This window comes from Protopterus annectens, chromosome 1.part2 (genome assembly GCF_019279795.1).
Source record: "Protopterus annectens isolate FY-2018-M chromosome 1.part2, PAN1.0, whole genome shotgun sequence".
In the NCBI taxonomy this organism is placed as follows: domain Eukaryota; kingdom Metazoa; phylum Chordata; order Ceratodontiformes; family Protopteridae; genus Protopterus; species Protopterus annectens.
The window spans coordinates 103,950,728-103,970,953 of NC_056727.1; the positions used below are offsets into that span (position 1 = coordinate 103,950,728).

General features: G+C 40.5%; 1 protein-coding gene across 1 annotated transcript in view; it reads right to left on the reverse strand.

Annotated features, from left to right (window-relative positions):
- Positions 1-20,226, reverse strand: part of ASB3 (ankyrin repeat and SOCS box containing 3) — a 1,155,430-nt gene that overhangs the window by 576,245 nt on the left and 558,959 nt on the right. The window lies entirely within an intron of this gene.

The window sequence follows — 20,226 nt, forward strand, 5'->3', positions numbered from 1 at the left end:
TACAATCCACATCCAAATCGGAAAGGCTAATGGAAAACCGAGATGAATGGATCGAAGGTGGTACCGAATGTAGAAGTGGAGATTTTGGTATTTCGGATACCGATTCCAAAACTGGGGACCGGCTCTGAAAAGATAAGACAGTCGGCTCTGAGGTCTGTGGAGCCGATGTTAAAGACTTTTTTGATTTTTTTTTTATTCAGATGTAGACGTCTTGGAGGACTTACTGGATCCATCTTGGTCGCTCAAAGCCTCCTGGAAAGAAGGTTTCAGTAAACCCCTGTCAATCATTTTCCTCTTTGTCTCCTGGAGAACCCTGGAAGAGAAGGAATGACATATTGAGCAGCTTTCTTGGAGATGCAATGTTCCTAAGCAAAAAACGCAGTTTACACGACTGTCGGTGGCAGACATTTTCTGCCCAAATTTAGGGCATTTTTTAAACCCTGACTTAGGGTGTTTGTCCTTATCATCAGCCATTTTAACAAGCATAATGTTATTAGGGTGCTGTAAAAAAATAAACACGCCCAACAACAATTAAACAATAACAACAAGCCTTCTTAAAAATACAGGCTAAATATATAAATGGCAAGCGCACACAAAACAATTTGCTTAAATGGTAAAGAGTATAAACAAGTTGTAACAGAAGTCACTATATAATGCACACAACTATAAAACGGCTACTAATGTAAGCACACCTCATCTAAATTCTAAAGAGAAAATTTCAGAATTGTGACAGAAAGGTCACTTAGTCACTTATTTATGTGTAAATACTAATCTAAAGCTAACAGCACAAGTACTTTAAACACTAAACAAGGCCTAAATAAAAGAGGCCAAAGAGCTGAATACAAGATAAAGAGCACCAGGGAAAGGAACAACACAAAGCTATAAGAGCTTTATCTAAATGTCTAACTATCTAATATATAAAGAGAAACTATTTATCAAAATTTTTTTCAAATATTTGTAATAAAGAAAGGTTTTACTGTCCCGAGCTAGCAAGAACCTCTGATCTATTGCAGTGGCAAACTAGATCTGAGGTACCTCTAGGTGCATCATGGGATAGGGACTTGACCTCGAGCTATCTGAAGACCTCGAGCTTTGTAGTAGGTAGACTCTGAGCCGAGGATCGGCTCCGAACCAATCTGTAAGAATAAATGGCAAGATAGAACAACTTCACATCAGACATTTTGAGATTTACAGTGAATCCTACACTACAGAGGAGAAACACAGTATAGCTGAGATACTGAAGCAGGTGATGTTGTGAGTGATTTAAATCAGAATGTCGTACAAATAAGGAAAACTCTTAACTCCCTGAAGTCTGCAGAAGGCTACCACCAGGGCCAGTCATTTGGTAAAGTTACTTGAGAGTTGTAAAAAGACCAAAAGGCAAAGCAGAGGACTGATAATGTAAGGAAGAAACAGAGAAACATAAAAATTTCCTGAAGCGAGGTTGAAAAGGAATTTGAAGGTAGGCATCCTTCAAGTCCATAGACACCTGGAAAACCTGAGGAAGTAATAGGGGGAACAGAGACTGAAAAGACAACATTTTGAAAGAGGTAACTTTCAGAAAAGTGTTGAGAATGGAAGAATCCAGAATGGACCTCCATGAACCTCCTTCCTTGGAAAGAGGAATATCCGGGAATTAAACCTTTTGAACTGTTGACGGGGTGGAACTTTTTGAATGGTTCCTTGGAAAGTGAGGAAGATGGCAATGTGAAGGTTGGAGAATGCCTGAAAAAAGGATGGAAGAACTTCCAAACTAAGAATTAGCCATTTTGAATGGTGAAAAGCACCCATGAGTCTGTGGTTACGCATTGCCAGACTGGAAGAGACACAGTCAATCTGAGGGAAAGAGGAATCTAGTCGAGGGCAGAAGAGGCTGAATGTCAAATGGAGGCAGATCTGTCAGGAAAAGGCGGCTTTTGACCCTTACAACCCTGAGAAGGCTTATCAGTAAACAACCTCTTGAAAGACCTCAGTCCTGGGAGGCTGTCTCTACTGCCTCTGCACAAAAGAAGATTTGGAGGGGTAATTTCACTGAAACATAGGAATAGGAGAAAGGAAGATCTAATTAAGCTCCTGTAAAACCTTCCCCTTATCCTGCAAGGTTTTAAAAAGCTCAGTTGTAGCACAGCCAAAAAGATTCTGGTTGTCTAAAGAAGAGTCTTAGCAACTAAGCTTTAATGTCTTCAGGAAGAGACTGTAGCCACAACCAAGAATACCTCCTCATAACTGACCCTGATGCAGTTTCACTAGAGGAAGTATCAGCAGCATCACAACTGTATTTTATAACATGACAAGCTACTTGGGAAGCAGAAATGGCAGACGAGTTGGTTTCTGAATCAGGCAAATCATACATAACCCCAAGTTCAGAAAGAAGAGCCAGTAAATAGTCACATGGGTCTGGTAATGTATGGCTCTGAAAGATACAGTGGCAAAGGTATACAGTTTTACCATACTTGTCCAAAGTACAACTGTCCTTGTCAGAAGTTAAAAGCTTGGAAGAGAACAGCAATTCAGTAGGTTTAGCAGCAGCCAGGGAAATCACTGCAGGGTTAGAAGGGCTTTTACATAAAAAACTTCTGAGCTTCTGGAACTTTATAAAACCTGTCCGGTTTCTTTGCAGCAGGAGGCTGGGAATCAGCAACCTGTGAAGCAGAAGGGTGTACAAAACAGCATCCAAGACCAGAGGTACTGCTGAAGGTCAGGCTGAATCAATCTACAAAAGGTCACAGTACTTCTGAATAAATTTGGGAACAATCAGGTATAAAGTGTTCCATTATGTGTACAATAGTATCCCCAAAAGACAACTCTTCAAAGGGGGAAATCAGAGGAAAGAGAATCCTTTTCTTCAGACCCCAGAGAAATACAGGAATGAATCTGAGAAGAGTAAGCCAAGGACTCCTCCCCAAAATCGAAGTCCACATCCTCCTCAGAGGTATTAGAGTCTCAAAAACACTTACATGGAGTAGACGATAAGGGAACAGAGGAAGGAACAGATAATCCCTGAGGGAGCTTCAAAGCCATAAGGCTTTGGAAAGACCCCCCCCACACACACACACAAGTAAAATCCTGCAATGCAATGTGGATCCTTCGCTACAGGAGCCACATCTGGTCTTCTGCTTCTTTTTCACATGAACATCAGACTTAACAAACATAGTTCAGACCCTTGCCTGCCTTCAATAAGGGAACCAGGATGTCCTACTTAAATATCTAGGGAATCTTCTTAGAGCCCTCTGAAATGATCAGCCAAGGTTCTCCCCTTCTCATCTACAGCAGATGTAGCCAAAGTCTCAGCAGATGTTCGTATGGGCAGAATGTCAGGGCAGGTGGACACTGAGCCAGAAGTTTGAATCACTGTTTTTCTAAATAGACACAAAGGGAAGACAGATGGCTGCACAAACACTTGAAAACCTCACAATAAGTATGGTCAAGGGCAGCACCTAGACAAAAAAGGTACTTCTTGTGTCTATCCTTACAGGGAATCTGCCTCCCACACTCACATTTTCCCTTCTTGGATGACATGTAAAAGAATACGACCAAAGGAAGAGACTGCAGCAGGCACTTATCTTTTGAAGACTTGGTAGCTGTAGCAATATGCAGAATGACTCCAAGACCAAATTCAAAAAGTAGCATTCGGACTGATGGCAAAGAAGCTCTGAGGATTAGGTGCTCATATATCACTTACATACTATGACATAGATGTAGGATATACACGTGTGGCACCAGGTGGGAGCTAAAGATTTGGTATGTTGGCTGGATGTTCAGCAATTCTTGGTATATATCCACTAAAGGTTACTACAACAAAGATAAAGGAAAAAAAAAAATATATATATATATATATATATATATATATATATATATACACACACACACACACACACACACACACACTACATATACATACATATATATATATATATATATATATATATATATATATACATACACACACTACACAAAACTGCTGAACTGCTGAAAAAAACAAAATAAAACAAAAAGAAAGAAATGAAAAACAAATGTAAAGACAAAAATGAGAAAATATACCAAACAATGGATTCCTTTTGAAATTTTAAAAAACACATTTGTGATCCTGAAACACAGACATTGAAACTGAATTTTAAAAGCAACAGTTCTATTTATGACATTTCTCCAGACTATTTGTATCATTTTGAGAGACCATTCTGATGGGAGTCATCGCAGTGTTATAACACACGTGTGTGTGTGTGTGTGTGTGTGTGTGTGTGTGTGTGTGTGTGTGTGTGTGTGTGTGTGTGTATATATATATATATATATATATTTATATATAGATACACACACACACATATATATATATATATATATATGTGTGTGTGTGTGTGTGTGTGTGCGTGTGCACATAATTTATACAAACTCCATAAACAAAACATAAAAAATACATTAAAATATCCAACAAAAATAAACTTAAAGAGTGTCTGTGGTTCAAAAGGTAGCACACTATATCCTTTGATGGAAGATCAGAAGGTTGTAAGTTATATTCCCACCCCAGATGCGTGTTTTCTGTCACTGCAGTGAGGCACAAGGAGATGCTACACTTCTAAGTATGCTGTCATTTGGATGAAATGTTAAACTGACCCCCATCTGCCAGAGTTGGTGGTGGCTCTGGTAAATGTAAAAGACCTCACTGCACTTATCAAACAGAGGAGGGAAAGTTACTCGGAGCCCTGGTCAAATGTCACCCAGTCAATATTTATACCACCTCTGGTCTCCCTGAAGAGACGCCACTGGTCTAGTGTAAATAACCCAGTCAATAAATGATAAACAGTTCTACACACCAGCTCTTTTCAATATGAGGCAAATGCACCCCCAAAGCAAGTCAATAACCCCAGACTGCCACATTAATCACAATGCTGTACTATCACACCTAAAATGATGCCCCACCCCACCCACACTACAAATACATTAATCACGTACACTCATTAAAAGAAAAAAAAACTAAATCACAAAATAATAAAAAAACACTAAAAATAAATAACACCAACTAAAAGCTAATGACAGCCATGACAGTTCATTTTAAGAAAACGACACATCCAATAGAAAAGTGCCAAAAACTAAAATAACCTGGTATTGCTGGATCCAGTCCATTCACATAACATTACTTACTACTAAAGTGTGCTGCGATGGAATTTATACAGACTTGTCTTCAGCCTTTGATAAGGTCTTACATAAAATGATCAATTAATTAGAACAACTAGGTATTAATGTAATCTTGATAAGATGGAAAGCTGCATGGCTTACATACAGGGCATGGCAAGTATCATATAGAAACAGGACAGGTAAAATTTTTGGTTACAGTCAGGGTGTCCCACAGGGCTGTGTCCTAGGTCCATAGTTGTTTAGATTGCATCTTTCAGATCTATCTTTTTCATCTGAGGTGTTCTACAGTCTGTATGCAGATGAGTTGAAAATGGGAAGCCTAATTATATTTGTTACAGACAGGGGCAAGTCTACAAAAGAGCTTGACTAAAGTGATCATTTGAGCACAGGAGAATAATATGCAGATAAATATCAAAAACTAATCAGATCATCTGTGACACACACTGAGGGATGAAGGGATGAATATTTAATACAGCACACAGTTATGGAAACACTGGATTCATTTAAAGACTTGTATATATGGGTAGGCCCAGTTTTGAGTTTTTCTGATCATGTCAATTAATTGGTTAAAGATAGTTACAAACCTATGGACTGTATAAAGATTTATAAAATCTACGAAATGAGAAATGATGAAGTCATTGTTTGCAAGTTACATTATACCCAAACTAAAGTATGGAAACTACTGTGAGTAAATTGGAAAGAGCAGAGCAGAAATGCACCAAGGGAATCCATGGATGTGAAGGTTTTAAATTACTGTGAAAGATTAATTCATCTGAACTTCTAGAGTGCCTCATACAGATATTTAAGAGGAGACATTATTCACTTATATAAGGTATTTGTAGACAACTACCTTTGGGAATATTTGGTGTTATCAAATCAGAGGATCATCACCAGCAAAGCATATTATAGAAGAATGAGGGATGCACCAATTAATTCTCTGACAGAGTAGCCCGATGTCTTTAATAAACTACTAAAGTACATTAAAGCAAGCAGTAGTTCAAATATTCTTAAGAACTTGGATGCTTACTATGAGGATGACTGTTCTGGTAGATCAGCAAGCAAGAAGGGCATTATTGTCTGCGCCTGATACATGTGTATATATGTATGTATTACTGAGGGCCCTTATGTGGGGGGGGGGGGACTAGCAAAATTTGGCATTCCACTGAACTCAATGGGAAAAAAAGTATTGTACACAAACAGAAGACATTGGGATATGACTTATAATAAAATCTCTTGTTCCCTGTGTTTTGGAAACAAGTTTTCCAAGGAGTGGCTTCATAAATCACATTCCCACCACCAAGATTACTAGATATTGCACCCCAGTCCCCCCATATATTTGAAATATAAATACATAAGAAATGTAAATATTAATAACGTCCGAGTCAATTGAAGAACTTAGAATAAAAAAATTATGGATACTCATCATAACACTGGATTTAAGAGTAATTCAGTGAAGTTTATCTTGTACATAAAAAAGTTATGCATTTACTTGTCTTTCCCACTTGGCCTGGGTCATGATTGAAAAAAAAATGTTTTTGATCAGCTAACCCTATCCAGTTAAAGAATGCAAACATAGATATAGCAGTGTCTGCAGAAACAATTAAGAACATCTCCCACATACATTAGTACTGCAAAGTACACAGAACTTTCTCAGGGTGTAAACCCTTCTTTCTCTACAACATACCCACTGCTCTCTCCTGCCTCTCACACTCTGAACAAATAAAATCAATAGGCAAACAACTAAAATGCAAAGGGATGAAGGGTGGGTCACTTCTTTCCTTCAGATGTTGTTCTACTTAAGGATTCAGCATGATAATAACCCTTTTGCTACACATTGTATGGGCCACAGCTTACTATCACTACTACAGAAAAAACATTCAGCAAAATTGTCCCTGCTGTGTAAAATTCACTTTCTGACTCTTAGAGGAACCAACAATCTTCAAACATTCACTAAGCAGTTAAAAAGATCTTTTACATCCAGAAAACTGTGACTGCTTCAGCAAACCAGGGTGACTATTGCAATTGGTAGTCATATGACAGTTACTGGTATAAGCTTTCCTTGTGGGGCTGTATCCTTTAATTGGCATCTACATTAATGTAAATAGGCTTGTAGCTCTTATAATTATTTGCTGCTGCATCTTTTCTGCTACTTTAATATTTGTAAGTCTTGCTTCTATGTAAGCACTGACGTTTTGTCATTTCTGTAACTGCAAACTGACTCCATTCTATTGTATTCTGATACCTCTTGGCCCGTATCATGCCTGAAAAGGGTTGTTGTTGTATATTTCGGCTTTTCCTGGTTAAGGGTCGCCACAGCGGAACTCCGGTCCGCTAATGATTGGCAGTAGATTTTTATGTACCGAGTTGCCAGCTCTGACGCACAACCTTCAATGAAGGTACGCCCATTCACGCATGTCTCCACACAGAAGACGCTTTAGCTGAGAATCGAACAGGACAACATCTTACTGTGAGGCGACAACGCTACCGCAGCACCACCACCGAAAGGGTCCTTGAACTATTTACCATTTCATTCCAGCTGTACAACCAATCATAATATATTCCCAGATGAACCTAATGGCTGAGTGCCCCAAGAGACAGTATATTTTATTACTGAACACTGCAGCCTAGAGACCATTTCCAGCTTTGCAAAATTATTATGGATGACCAGACAACAAACATCCAAGAAGACATTTGAAAGTCAGCCCAGATGCACCGATAGCTCATACAGAATGTGTTGGAGTGGAGATGGTAGAGTCTTGCCATATGTAACACAGCAAAATTCAACAGCTTTACTGTTACAGTGACCACTTATTAAAGATTAACTGTAACAAAAAGTATCCTTAAACATCTGCACTACCTTTTCTTGGAGGGTCAGTCCAATCATTAGGGAAAGAGAAAAATACTGTAGGACACCCTGTAAAATTGATGTGCCAAATCCTCTACTACCCTAGACTGTGCATCTAACACGCCTGGTGACACGGTTTACTGAAGACTACATGACAGCTTTTAAAATGACCTGTGGACAAACATTTATAAAATATGCTCCTGATGTTGCTGCTTCTATAGCAAAACATGTTCTGATTGTTTTGACAAATAAGCTATGCTTTTACTAGACAAAGAGCAATGGAGTGGCCTAATCATTTCCACAGCATCTGCTTACTGTGTGGTAGGCCTCTGTCCTTTCCCTTTTTTGACCAACACAAACAGTTCTTCCCGGCTTCTGTTGTTCTCCTACAGTAATGCGGTCTGTATACATCCAGCATATGCTAATGATGGTATCACTTGGCATAAAACATAGGCAACTAAATATACAGGTTAAGGTACACTGTTAATGTTACCATAGTCATAAAAGAAAAAATCATCTTGAGTAATATTTTCATTTTGGAAAACCTAGTAGACAAATTACACAAAAATGCTTGAAGCACTTAAGATTCTTCTTTTCCAAAAAAGACACCAACTCCACATTCTGCAAACTCAAAGGCTGGCATAAACTTTAAATCCTGTGTAGGGAACTATATCTTGCTGGGGGCATTTAATGCAGCACTCCTTTAAATTACACTTTCACAGAAGGATGTGATACAACATATGGAAAACTCAGTAAACAAGCAGCTATTCCATCTATGTGGACTTCAACAAATGAGTATATCGCTGGATGCAAATAAATGAGTTAAATTATCTAATGACTTTAGAATGGAATAATGCAAAGGATTTGGAAATTGGGACATACTCAACAAAAACTATCTTCTGCTTCCTCGTGCTGCCTTTTCTTGCATTGTCTGTTGTCCTCCTTGATTTTGTCACACTTCAGAAGTAATTAATGTCTGGATTCAAAATACAACAGTTATGTATTTACCATACAGGTAGGTCTGTAGGAGTGAGGTCATCTATTACTAAGACCACAGGCAGTAGGACCACTTGGTACATCACACTTTCCTACAAGGCAAACGCCTCTACGTCTCTCCAAAGATGCACCGTGCTAACTCCTTTCTGCAGATCGGAGAAAGTTGCACTACAACTAAGACACAGGTATATCATTAAGACCATGAAACAAAGGTGGAGGAAGGCTAGATATGCCATTACTCAGGATGGCCTCATTCCTATATTACTCTAAGCGTATAACTTTTGTATCTCATAATAATGATGCTATCCATTAATAATAGCCAAGAAAACATCCTAAGCCAAAATGTGCCCCAACAAGGTCGCGCCATGGAATCTCTAAACAGAGAGAGCATAACAACTTGCAATCCTTTACAAAAGTGTTCAAAGACACCCAAGTAGCAGGTGCTCAAATACTGCTGAGTGCAGTATTCCTGAAGAAGACTGAAAAGGAAGCCACAGCTCTAGTAGAGTGAACTAAGGGTAAACCTGGCAACTGTTTGCCTTGTCACAAATAACAAAAAATGGATGCAGAGAGAAAGTGGTCCCTTTTTGGAAGCTTCAGACTTGACAACGCAATCTCAAAACTGTGACAAATAAGTGCAATTCACCACAATTAACTTCCAAAGTCATTGTCAGAAATGAAAACCAATTCTGTAGAGGGAAGCCCACCCTTGCAACTCCCTCAATGAGGGAGGCTGCACCTCCATACTCCAGCTACCTGTGAACACTAACTCCAAGATCAATGTACATCAGACAAGAGAGAATTTTCTGAGATACAGGAATTTCAGACAAATATGTTTTCCCCAGTCACACTTAAATGTCCACATTTCCAGGAATTGCACTAACAGTCATCAAACTCACAATGGGAATCCTGAGAATTCAACTTGGAAGGAATGACTTTAGGAACTTGTCCCTGGATTAAAAAAAAGAGAACTCAGAATGTTTCTTGATGGCCTTGATCCTAAGCAGGTAGAAAAGTAGCTGTTTGTGGAAAAAAATGCAAAAGATACTCCCCCATAGGTATCATAGAAATTACAAATCTGTTTGGTCTTGCAATCAATAAGCCTTGCCAGTTCCTTCTCTATACTGTACCTCCCCCCTCTCAAGGAGGGCTAAGCCAGTTAAGCCTGTGGTGAATTTATGAATACCCATTCAATTACCCAGGTCCTTTTTTAAGTAACATAGTGCATCACACTGCTTTATCTGAGGGGAAGTCTACTTCAGAGGTGAGGGAGATTATCTGTAATGAATCTCTCTACCTTGCATTATTCAAATGAAGAAGCAGGTTTAGATCCCTTATTCTGGTATTTGTGGGCTTCTTGTTTTGGGAAGGTACAAGAGATCCCAGGCTACTGGGTTGCTGACTGTTCAGAAGGCAAGGTATAGGTCTCCTCTGAGGAGCATATAAGACACAGAAAAGAAGGACAGTGCTTCTCTCCTTTTCTGTTACCTTAGGGATTTCAAGCCTGTGATTCTCTTTGTTAGGAACGTCTGGGGTCTTTCCAACAGTTTGACATATCTTGTGAAGTACATCTCAACTGGGGAACTGTATTGTAATATTGGTCTTATCAGTGCTGAAGACAAGGGTATATCATAATCTTTGGATCTAATGAAATTCCCTTGGAGATCAATAGCATCAAGTAGAAGGATTTCCCAATAGCCTTTGTACACCTCAATCCAAGAAGAGGTAGTTGTCAACCAAGGTTCCCAGGCCTCTAACTACATTTTTATTTTGAAGTGGGACACTGTTAATGCTATATGGTTTGTCTGCCAAATGCATTAATGTTGCATTTTTTAGCATTTAAATCAAGCCCATTTTCAACACATTAGACATTTACAAAATTTAAGTTCCTACTGGAGGGATTCTGTGCTATAAAGGGGTTTGACAACAATTCCCAGTTTGCAATTATCTGCAAACTTGGTCAGTCACAGTTGGTTTTAAGTCTGTACGTCAGATAAGTAATACCAAACAAAAGCAGTCTCAGCACTGAGCCATGCAGGACACTACTAGTCACCTTCATGTTCTCTTGACGTTGCCCCTGCCTCCCATACTTGTATGGGTTCTGTCTTTTTGATAATTAGCTATCCACCTTACCACATATGGGTCTGTTTGCAATACATGTAGTTTATTAAATATGCAAGCATGGGGGATGGTGTGAAATGCCTTTGCCAAATTCAGAGCTTATATCAGCAGCCTGTGTTACTTTTTTTGAAGAAGCTTACCAGGTTCATTACACAAGTTCTACCTTTTATACAAAAAAAAAAACGATTATTGTGAGTTTAGCCTGGTAAGATTTTTAATGTTTATGTTAAATCAGGCCTAATGTGTGTTCCATGGCCTTACGAATGAGAGTCATCAAGCTGAGGGGAGCATAATTTCTGTTATATTTATGGAGTGGCATCATCAGTGCAGTAAATCATACTTCTAGGACTGATTCTTTACTGATGATTGGGGGAAGGGGTTTGAGAGATGCCGGTATCATAGGGTTTTAAAAACAACCATCTTAGGAGTGAAATTTGCACTAAATTTATTTGCGCGCATACAGGCAATATCCACTGGGTCCAAACATATTTTGCCACTTTCAATGATCATTGAGAGTAGTTTCTTTAATATTCAGCATAACTATAGCAGGACTTGTAATTGCCCTTGGCTTCAGATGTCAATCTGAGTTCATGGGCTGCCTTAGTAAATCTAACAGTTTTTTTTTTTTTGGTTTGTTTTAATTCTTAGTAGTCAAATTCCTAATATTTTCCTCAATTTTGGGGTCTTTAGATCTGTTGTACATGGAGTTTTTTTTTCCTTTTATTGTAGATTTCATTTATGTTGGTGGACCAAGTGAGTGATTTGCTTTTACATTTCCTATTGTATTTGGTTCTAGATAGGACTGACAATTCTGTACATTTATAAGAGTATAACATTCCTTTGTAAATCTATCCTGCTGAGGTCATCTCTAAAGTAATGCTGCTTACTAAGTGAATTCTGACACTTTATCATAGAATTTGAGCATATTTGTGTGTTTGATGTTTTTCAATTACAATACATTTGTTTCAGGGGGTTAGATACTTTGAGGTAATAAATGAATAGCTAACTGTATGACTTAATTGGAGAGAATTTACTTGTGGAATTGTGCACAACTCTACATCTGCTAATACAGGGTAAAGAATATTTTGTCCTCTAGTTGGAATAAAACACGTTTCTATTTATTACATCTAAAAACTTCTGTGTATATTCTAAGTTGGAAGTGTAGGTACTCATGTCAATTGTGGTAGTTAAAAATCTTACAGAATGATGAAGTTGCTTCAGTGATGAAGTTGAACTTGCGAACTGCTTCTGCAATGGGCTCCACACCAAGAAAGAATTATGTAATGGCGTTGACTGCCTTCCTTTATAGCACTGATGACCTGACGTCAGACAGCAAGCGACAGCAGCCGACGCAGAAAAAAGTACAGTTTTGTACCTACCATAAATGTAGATGTTCGAGGATCCACATTGCTGCAGTCCTAACCATTGGGTAGTCCGCTGTCCAGTCGGCCCGAATACCAAAGTATATGGCTGACGTCGGTCAAGGCGCATTAGACTGATGTCAGGACGTCAGGGTACTAATGCGCATGACCGACGTCATATCCTCAGTCTTTTCTTGCCCCAGATGTCAGAAGACCCCAAAAAGACAAGGCCCACGCCAAAAACACCAAAAACACCAAGCAGCCCTGCACCAAACATATGTACAATATATACAAAAGTACAAGAATATAGCCTAACCCACACCACCACCCCTAAACACAGAGGGGAAGGAGGGAGGGTAAATTGGACTGCAGCAATGTGGATCCTCGAACATCTACATTTATGGTAGGTACAAAACTGTACTATGTTCTTCATTCCACATTGCTGCAGTCCTAACCATTGGGTAGAATCCCAAAGCAGAGGTAAGGGAGGCTGGCAAATCATAAGGAAGCAGGAGCTGTCAACATGCCTTGCAAAATAGCTGTGGCAAAACCAGCCCTAGATTTAGAGTAGAGAGGAAGGTGGTAATGCTTAGAGAAAGTATGCACTGAACTCCAAGTAGCTGCCTCCAAAATATCCTTAGTTGCCACCCCTTAGAAATGCTGTTGAAGTGGCAGTAGCCCTAGTGGAATGAGGCCTAATCCCAGCTGGAATCTCCTTGCCATGATGGGAATAACAAAATGAAATGCAAAACCCAATCCACTTAGAAATAGTTTGCTTAGACACAGGCTTGCCCTGAGAACTCAAAGCAAAAGAAACAAACAACTGCTGAGACTGCCTGAAATCCTTAGTCCTGCTTAAATAATAACGCAACTGCCTATGTACATCTAAAGTGTGCAAAATCTTTTCCCCCTTATTTTGGGGATCTGCATAGAAAGTAGGCAAATGAATAGTTTGGTTTAAAGCCACACTAGAAACCACCTTAGGCATAAAGGAAGGATTAGTACGTAATGATACCCTATCCTTATGGAAAATCAAAAAGGGCTCTACTGCCATAAGGGCCTGCAATTCAGAAACCCTTCTTGCAGAAGTAATAGCCAACAAAAAAGCAGTCTTCCATGACAAGTATTTCAATTCAGCAGTAGCCGCAGGCTCAAAAGGTTGTAGAGTAAGTTTCTCCAACACAAAATTGAGATCCCAAGCAGGAGTAGGAGCTCTACGTGGGGGTCTTATATTCTTTGCCCCTCTAAGAAACTGCTTGAACAAAGGATGCGAAAACAATGGTGGGTCACAATCATAGTGAGCTGAAATTGCTGCAGCATGAATCTTAATGGAAGAGAAAGACAAACCTTTGTCCAATAACTCAGTAAGATATTGAAGAGCCACACTCAAATTAGGCTCAGAAATCTCCAAATTCTTTTGCTGCACTCCAAAATAAAAATCTCTTCCATTTTTCTGCGTACACTTTCCTTGTACTAGGTCTTCTGGCTTCCATAATCACATTTAAAACTTGTTGAGGAAGTTGAGACCTGCTGTGTTTCAAAACAGAATATGCCAGGCTGTTAGATGAAGAGAGTGAAGCTTGACATTGAGCAGGTGACCGTCCTTCTGAGATAACAGGTGTGGAATCAAAGGTAAAGGCCATGGAGGTTTCCTTACCAGACTCCTTAGTAGTGGGTACCAGTGTTGCCGAGGCCAATCTGGAGCTATTAAAATCATCCTTGGCTTGTCTTGTCTGACCTTTAGGAGCACCTTTGGGAGAAGAGGCAGAGGTGGAAAGGCATACACATGAAGATTTTTCCAACTGAAAGAAAGAGCATCCACTTTCCAAGCTGTGTGATGAAACCCCTTTGTGCAAAACTTTGGCAGCTGGTGGTTTAGTGGAGAAGCGAACAGATCTATGTCTGGAGTTCCCCATGACACTGTCAATTTCTGAAATACATGAAGATCCAGTTTCCAGCCGTGGGGAAGCATGATTTGTCTGCTTAACACATCTGCTAAGGAGTCCTGTGCTCCCCGCACAAACCTTGCCTGAAGAGTTAGTTGCAAGCTGAGCGCAGTCTCCCATATAATCATTGCTTGCCTGCATAGAGGATAAGAATGTGTTCCCCTTGTTTGTTGATGTACCACATGACAGTTGTGTTGTCTGTTAGAATCAACACCTGCCCTGGAAGAAGTAACTCCCTGAAAGCCATTAATGCAAACTGGACTGCTAACATCTCCTTCATGTTGATATGTAGATGCTGTAGTCTGGCAGGCCACTTGTCTTGTATCCACTTTCCATTTAGATGAGCTCCCCAAGCAATGTCCGAGGCATCTGTCGTTAAAATCTGACTCGCCTCTGGCCGGGTCACAGAGAGTCCCTTGTTTAGGTGACATTCCTGAGCCCACCACAAAAATTCTTTTTGAATGCAAGGTATTATTTGAATGACAGTGTCCAAATCCTGGCAGTGCTGTGTCCATACATTTTTGAGATACCATTGCAGCTTCCTCATATGCAGTTTGGCATTGGGAAGCACCAGAATACAAGATGCCATGAACCCTAAGGCTTGAAGGACTGTCCTTGCAGTCAGCCCGGACTGAAGAGATAGTTGATGGAAGTAACTGGAAAGATTCTTTTGTTTGTCCGGGGTTAAAAAGGCCATCTGGGCTGCTGTATTCAGTCTCACAACCAGAAAGCACATGTCTTGAGAGGGTACTAGACTGGACTTTATTTCGTTCACAGAATACCCTAGGCATCTTAGCACTGCTATGACATATTCCAAATGCAGTAGAAGGTCTTCCTTTTCTTGAGCCAGAATCAGGCAGTCGTCCAAGTAAGGATAGATTTGAATTCCTTTTAGCCTGAAGTAAGCTATCACTGGAGCCAGAACCTTTGTGAATACTCTGGGCAGTAGATAAGCCAAAGGGCAATGCAGAGAACTGATAATGAGAATTTCCAGCTCGAAAACGCAGATACTTTCTGCAACTTAGTCTTATAGGCACATGAAGGTAAGCTTCCTTGAGATCTAAAGTTACCATCCAGTGATCTTTGCCCAGCAGAGGTAAAAGCTGTTATAACGTCAACATTTTGAACTTGGGAATGTCCAGATAAGTGTTGAGGATAGATAAATCCAAAATTGGTCTCCACGTGTTCCCCTTCTTTGGTACTAGGAACAGGCGAGAATAAAATCCTAGGCCCCTGTCTGGTACAGGGACTGGCTGAATGGCCCCTATTTGGAGTAACAGAGTAATTTGCTTGTGAGCCTCTTTCCTTTGTGGAGGAGGAACGTCTGGCATGCCTTTGAAAGGGGGCAAGGTATGGAAATAAAACCTGTAACCGTGGTGAATGATATCCAAAACCCATCTGTCTTGAGTAATTAAATCCCAATTTTCTTTGAAAAGAGACAGTCTTCCTCCCAAAGGAGCTGCCAGACGAGAATGTACTGGCAGCTGAAAAGGCAGGTCATTGGGTCTGTTTACGAAAGGACTGACCCCTGCCCTCACCAGAAGTCTGAGCAGGAGAACTCCTGTTCTAGGCCTAAAAGACCCTTGAGCACTGCCCCTACCAGGCCTAGACCTACCCCTAGACTGGGAATCATAAGCAGGATAGGCCCAGCCCTTAGTAGGCCAATTTCTGCTAAACTTGGAGGTTGCACCTGCAAAAAATCTTTAACAGTCTGCATAGACTTAGCCTTGTCCTCCATTTTCTTTAAAACTGCTTCCACAGGCGAACCAAACAACACATCAGACTGTAAAGGAGCATCCAAAATCCTTGCCTTAACATGCTCAGCTAAATTCTGATCCCTCAACCAGGCGTGCCTGCGAAGAACAGAACCAGTGGCAGCCACCCTCGAGGAGGCCTGCACAGCATCAAAACCACATTGCAATGAATGCTTACCCACTTGTTCAGACACATGAACTAAATCCTGCAACTCTTTACACTCAATACCTTCCGCCAAAGCATCCACCTTAGATTTCAATTGTGAAAGGAGATAATTTTGATATTTTAGCATGTGAAACTGACAATTCAACGCCCTCATGGCTAAAGTGGAAGAAGTATACACTTTCTTTCCCCATCTATCCAAAGCCCTTGCCTCTTTATCAGGAGGAACCGGATTTTTAACAACAGAAGCCTTAACACCTTTAGGCCCCTGAGAAACAGTTTCTGGGTCTGCCCTAGGACTCTTAAAAAGATACTTATGAGCTTCAGGCACCCTATAGTACCTATCAGGTTTAACAGGGGCAGGAGGCAAAGAATCAGGGTTCAGGAAGCCTCCGCAAAAACATCTTCCACCACATTCAAAACAGGAGGTATAGCTAAGGGCCTATGCTGGGGTAAAACAAGAATTCCCTAAGCCTCTTCCTGGAATCAGAGAAATCTTGGCCTTCCCATTTAAAATGCTCCTCATGGAATGCAGAGTCTCTGAAAATGAAAAATCCTCAGGAGGAGAAGCTGAAGGAGTGGAATCATCCACATCAGAATCAGAATAAGGAGGAAACTCCTGCAAGTCTTCAGTCGAAGACTCAGAAGCCTCTGAACACTGCTCAAAACTCTCAAACTCAGGCTCCACCCTAGGCCTCTTATCAGGAGGGGGCATAGAACCCCTAATCATAGTAATCAAATCCTCTGCCATTTTAAGCATATGTTTCTTAGGCACAGAACCTGAAGTGCTAGGAGAAGCCCCCACTGAAGCCAAACCTGGCCTACCTCTCAAAGAAGTCTTGGAAACAGAAGGAGAGGCTCTAACCACCTTAGGAAGAGAAGGAAGTACAGCTACCTGAGAAGCCCCCTCAGCCTGGCCTACCTCCTGAGAGGGCACATCCTGTAACAGTAAAGTCTCTGCCTGAGACTCCAAAGAAACTCCTGGCAAAATCTCCAGCTCCACTGAGCCTTCTAAAGAACCGACGTCCGGGACTGCCGGTTCTTCAACTCTAGGCTTTGCTGCTTTGTCCTTGCGCTTTTTGGACGAAGCGGGCGTCGGAGCATCCGACGGCATTTTATAATTACAACGCTTCCCAAACACTAACCTGGCACAGTCTAACCTTCTCTTAATAGTGCGTTTGTTAAATCTAGCACAAGAGCGGCATCCAACAACGTCGTGCTCAGGCCCTAAACAAGGTATACACAAAGTATGGTAATCCCTATGAGGTATCTGTTTCCCACAAGAAATACAGTTATTCACTTTTTCTGACATCCGGTTAAATACTGAGGCAAGAAAAACCAAAATGTTCCCCAACGGGTACTTAGCCAACTTTGATTCGGTCTGAAACTCCGACTTCAGAAAATTTCAGAACGCCAACCTGCACTCGCAAAACTGCTTCTGCATCGGACCATGCGGCAAAAAAGACTGAGGATATGACGTCGGTCATGCGCATTAGTACCCTGACGTCCTGACATCAGTCTAATGCGCCTTGACCGACGTCAGCCATATACTTTGGTATTCGGGCCGACTGGACAGCGGACTACCCAATGGTTAGGACTGCAGCAATGTGGAATGAAGAACATCAATGACTCTGGTATTTGGGCCCGCCAAGGGCTACCACAGCACAGCTACCCACAAAGTGATGACTGCAACAGTGAAACATGAACATCCATGAACTTCCAGGGTCATGGAAGGCATCTGTAAAATTTATAGCTGATTTTGTTTAGTGCGATTTAGAGCTCAATATGTTCCATTTGTGGGTGTCAAGGAATCTGCCTTAAGGTGATATGGTCTCTGACAAATACAGACATGCTGTCACTGTGTGTGAAGGTACTGCAGGAAGGAACTACACCCAAGTATGGAACAAGTGCTTTCTGGGTAATTAAAGTCATGTTTCAGTGATTACACATATGTGGATGCCTTCCAAATGCAAGATTGCCTCAAGATTGGGTAGCTTGTTGTTTAGACATCAGGCATCTAGTATAATCACCTTCATTTGATCCTGTTTTGATAGTGATAGGTTTGCTACACTGGAATGTTCATCAACTGAACTTTGCCTAAAAAGGGCACTGTGGGGAGAGCAAGGTTAAAGATTCTGTAGAACCTGTAGCAGAAGCCTTTGAAGAGGAGGTTCAAATCATCCCTTACAAACTAAGCAGGACTGTCAAGCATCTTGTTCATGGTAACTCATACCGGATACACCCAGAATTACACTAATTATTTAGGCAATTGTTGAACCCAATAATTTTTCTTTGTACCTAAGCATTACTCATGAAGGGAGGACTGGACTCAGTATCAAGTACTTAAATGCATTCATACGTTGCATAGAGAACTCAGACATGTCGTGTTGCATCTCATTCGCACCCCCCCCAAGTCATTCATTCCCACATGCACAATTACAATGTTACAGTTATATCTGAATGGTGCAAGGGACCCAACGGCCCTTGAGACATCCTAGATCTTGGCACGTGAGACAAAACTCATTCTCACCATGTCTTTGTCCAGTCTTTTGAGTGGAGAATCTGTGTCTCACTGTGAAGTCATCAATCACTAAAATATTTTTGTTTGGGGAGTGTGTGACACTGCCAGCCCAGCTCTCTGGAATTTTGTAAATAATTCTATGTTATTTGTGAATATTGATATGATTTATACAGAACTGTATGTTATGTACCGAGCTTCAAGAATGTAACCACAGCATACCCTGCTGGAACATAGAAGATTAACTTAAAAAACTTCAAGAAAATAAGTTGAAATTAAGAGTTTTTCTTTTGTGTTATAAAAGTTAGTTTCAGTGTAGAGGTAGACACAATGTCTAGAGCTAGAAGTTTTGCTACTGTCTGGAAATAAAAGTAATTACTAAATTTAAAATGTAAAGTGTTTTATGACTTCCTGGCAGCTGTACAGTTCTGAGCAAACATCTGAGAGAGATGTATTTCTCACACAGGGATGTTAAAAATTCTATTAGTCTCTGGTTTAGCCTGGGAACTGAAATCAACTGACAAAAAGTGATGTCATCCAGGCTAACCCAGCAGTAATGTTTAATATTAATTTAAGAACTCTCTGAGAGAAACTGAATATTTTGTATTTTGTCTTTGACCTGGAAACATCCACTCATCATCACATCTGCACTTGCTTGTAAGTAAGATTTAGGGCATAATATCTCTTTTAGATATAGACAGGAATATTGTTAAGATTTGTTTAGATGTTTTCTGTATTTATTTGAGACTGTCCTGCAATGTTGTTTTAAAATATTTCCTGTGATTTTGAACACCAAAGTAACTGGGTTTGTTTTCTGAGTATTGTCTTGTTTTTTTATTATTTATTATTAAATATATTTAAACCCATCTTTGTGGCTGACATTTGTGAGACATATTTAAGCTCTTAGCGTACTTGCATATGTATTTGGTGACACTGTAAGAGCCACTCCTAAATAGCCTTGCAAGACTTGGTCAGACTGCTATTTGGAATAATAGCAACATTACACAGCAGATTGGGCACCCTTTGTAAGGGCCTTACAGTAGCTGATAAGTAAAGGTGGCTGGTGGCAGCTGGTATTACCTTATAGTCTGGGCAGAAGGGGGCATAACTAGTAAACCTGTGCCAGCTTTTCCCAGGTGTGTGTGTTTGTTTGTATATCAATCAAATCTCAAAGTGTGTGTGTGTCAGATACTTGGGCAGGGACACGAAGCACTGGTTGGACAGAGAGGGTGCTGGAGGTCTTAGCTTGGCCACTCAGCTGAGATCTTAACCCTATGGCTGTGCCAGTGGTGAGTTTTATTGGAGATCGGGAGAAACCAGCCCCAGACTGACTGTGATCTCTGTGTGCTCTTAAGGGAAACTGTACTTGTCAGCCTCCCACTGTGTACATGC